The sequence below is a fragment of the Elaeis guineensis genome, chromosome 10 (assembly GCF_000442705.2).
Source record: "Elaeis guineensis isolate ETL-2024a chromosome 10, EG11, whole genome shotgun sequence".
In the NCBI taxonomy this organism is placed as follows: Eukaryota; Viridiplantae; Streptophyta; class Magnoliopsida; order Arecales; family Arecaceae; genus Elaeis; species Elaeis guineensis.
The window spans coordinates 23,299,026-23,302,639 of NC_026002.2; positions in this window are offsets into that span (position 1 = coordinate 23,299,026).

Here is a 3,614-nt window from a genome sequence, read left to right on the forward strand (position 1 = left end):
AGAAAGAAAGAAAGTAGAAGAAAGAAGAGGAAGATGGCAAACAAGAGAGAGATAGAGTGTGTGGGAGGGAAAGAGTGAAAGAGTGAGTACATGTATGAGAAAAAGGGAGGGAGCATATCGAAGAGAGAGAGAGAGTATTCAGGTGGGAGGCGGTGGAATAGGGCATTCCCCTGTTCGATTTGGGTTACGGGTGGGAACCGCCTAACAAGAGGGCCTTAAATTTGGGTTGGACTGGCTAAGCCGGCCAGATCTCACATATACATTATTCTTTATTGACATATAAAATATTTACGATAAAGCTCATGGTGCTGCCAATTGGATGGTAGCCTATGTGCTTAATTGCACTTGGACTATAACATGAAATTTTTGGACAAATCTTCCCATTAAAATTTTAATATTTGCTTACTGATTCATATATATACACTTTGAAATCCATGACAAAAAGCTTTTTTGAACAAAATCTACAACATTTCTGACCGCCAAACTTTTCCTTTTCTACAAGCTTGCTAGTGAATAACACACATATTATTCTGTATTGATATATAAAATATTTGCAGAAAAGTTAATAGTGTTGCTGGTTGGATGGTTGCCTATGTGGCCAATTGCACTAGAGCTACGTCATGAAATTTTTGGATAAATCTTCCAAATCATTTTTTGAATATTTTGTTCATTGATTTTCATGGATGTGTATGTGCTTTGATGGTTTAATTCATCCAATTTACCAAAAAAATCTATATGTCATAAAAATGTGAGGGGAAAAAACATTCTTATGCTTGAAATCAAAATAGACTAATTTAAGTCATTAATGTCTAAGCAATTAACACAAATTTTCAAAAAGAAAAAGTTTGACATGATATTATGCACCCAAAAATCAAAAGAAACTAACAACCAATAGCTGCATCAGCTTTCTCTATCTATTTTATTATTAAGTTGAGCCACCCAAGTGTTGCATCCTTGAGGCTCTCCCGACGGTGCATCTGCACCTTTGTTCATAGCACATGCTGGAATCAAATTTTATCACAATACAAACTCAGGAGTAGCGATTTTGTTGGGGGATACCCACCGACCGACCGACCGACTGCCGGAGGGCCCGACCGACGCACGGCCTGACCGACTGACTGGCGGCCCGACCGACTCCGACGACCGACTCCGACTCGCAGACCGACCGACCGATCGTCGGTCGGGACGACCGACTGACGGATGCCATCACCGGCTAATTACCGGCTCACGACCGACTGAGGGTACGTCGGGCGCACCTCTCCCCGACCGACCGAACCCAGAGGTCTGATGGCCGACTCACATGAAACTCGCCGACCGACGGAGGAACCCGACGCCACTCTACCGGCCACCGATCAATGGTCGGTCGACTTCTCCGATCGCCGTACAGCCGCCAGACCCTATCAGCTCTGACACGGGCATGCGGCGCAGTTACCTAGGGGCATTGTCTCGCCGAGAGCAAGGTCAACCCTGGTGATTGGACGGCCACACGGTGACATGACATTTTCACGACGACTCTGACAGTCCACAGTGAGTTGACAGTTCCTTACTAGTCCGCGCCATTAATGATGGCGCCATACCGTGCTCCACTATATAAACCAGGGAAGGCAACAGTGCAAGGGAGGGATCCGCCCCGTCTCTCCGTAAAATGCAGGCTCGCTCCTCTCTCTCTCTCTCAGAGCTCTTTTGTCTACATTTCACTGTTGCCCAGTCACCTCTCTGACTTGACCGTCGGAGGGTCCCCGATCGGAGCCGCCTCCGGTCAGTGCGGACTTCCTTTTGCAGGTGCACGCTTCCCGACGATCGGGCGACGAGGCGATTGGCCGCAACAGATTGGCGCGCCAGGTAGGGGACAGCATGACAAAGACAAGAGCTCAACGATCGAGGATCACTGGGTCGGCCAGGCGCTCTTCCCGTCGGGAAGAGGCCTCCCCGCCCCCACCGGCAGTGGAGCCTAGCTCTCCGCGCCCTGCAGTGACCACGGAGGCCCAGATCGCGGCCATCGTACGGCAGATGACCGTACTGACCGATGCAGTCAAAAGCCTCCAGCAGCAACCGATGGCCCGACCTATGCCTTCCAGGAGCAGCCACCGACGGCCGCGCCGATCCCTGTCGCCTCCATGCGAACGCCCCCAACAGCGCTCCCACAGAGAAGAGGAGGGTCGACCATGGCGCGACGACTGACGGTCCCAGCGGCCCTCTCCCTCCCCGTTGGAACGGGCAAGGAAGGAGAAGCGGCCGCGCACACCGTCGGCCTCCCTCTCAGAATCCTCCGGAGACTCCACTCCTGGGGTCTCCCAGCATCGACGAGCGGACGACTACGAGCGACGGTTCGAGGAAATCGACCGCCGACTCGCCCAACTGCAGACGGACGGCCAGAAGTCTTCCAACAACGTCGACTTCCAAACCGCCCAACCTCTCTCCCGACTGGTCCTCGACGAGCCGATTCCCAGTCGGTTCAAGATGCCGCACGTGGAGCCATACGACGGCTCCACCGACCCAGTCGACCACCTCGAGAGCTATAAAGCTCTCATGACGATTCAAGGGGCAACCGACGCTCTTTTTTGCATCGGCTTCCCCGCCACACTCCGCAAGGCTGCCAGGGCCTGGTACTCCGGTCTTCGATCGGGAAGTATCCATTCCTTCGGGCAGCTCGAGCACTCATTCGTGGCCCATTTCAGTACCAGCCGAAAGCCGCCGCGAACGTCGGACAGCCTTTTCTCCCTCAAGCAGGGGAAAAACGAGATGCTCCGACACTTCGTGGCGCGATTCAACGCGGCCACGCTTGAGGTCCGGGACCTCAACGAAGACATGGCTGTCTCAGCCATGAAGCGGGGCTTGAGGGCGTCCTGATTCACTTATTCTCTGGACAAGACCCTCCCCCGGACTTATGCCGAGCTACTGGAGCGCACATACAAGTATATGCGCACGGACGAAGGAGCGTCCGACCGACGCTTAGCCGAGCCCAGAGGCCCGAAAGAGAAGCGGAGGAAAGGTCGGGAGCCCGCCGAACCTAGCAGGCCCCCGACCGACGGTCGGCTCTCTTCACCCCGACAGATCCAAAAGATACCTCGGCAGCAGACTCCGAGGCCGGTGCGTCCCAGGTATGACTCCTACACTCCTCTCTCCGCTCCCCGTGCGCAGATCCTGATGGAGATCGAGGGAGAGGAATACCTGCGACGGCCTCCGCTCTGAAGGCAAAGGGCCTCGACCGTCGGAAGTACTGTCGGTTCCATCGGAGCCACGGCCACGACACCGAGCGGTGCATCCAGTTGAAGGATGAGATCGAAAATCTCATCCGCCGGGGGTACCTCGGCAAATTCTGGAAGGGTCCGCCGACCCAACCGATTGCCGATCGACGCCCCCAGCCGACTGAAGAGGCGCCGACTAACCAGCCAACGGCCGGGGTCATCAACATGATCTCCAAGCGGCTGGGCCTAGAGACGTCTGCAGGAGGGGAGCCGACGAAAAGGCCACGCCCGAACGACGTAATCACCTTTACAGAAGATGACGTTCGGGGCATCCAGACTCCCCACGACGACGCTGTTGTTGTGTCGGCGACAATAGCCAATTATGATGTAAAACAAATTTTTGTTGATAATGAAAGTTCGACAAAT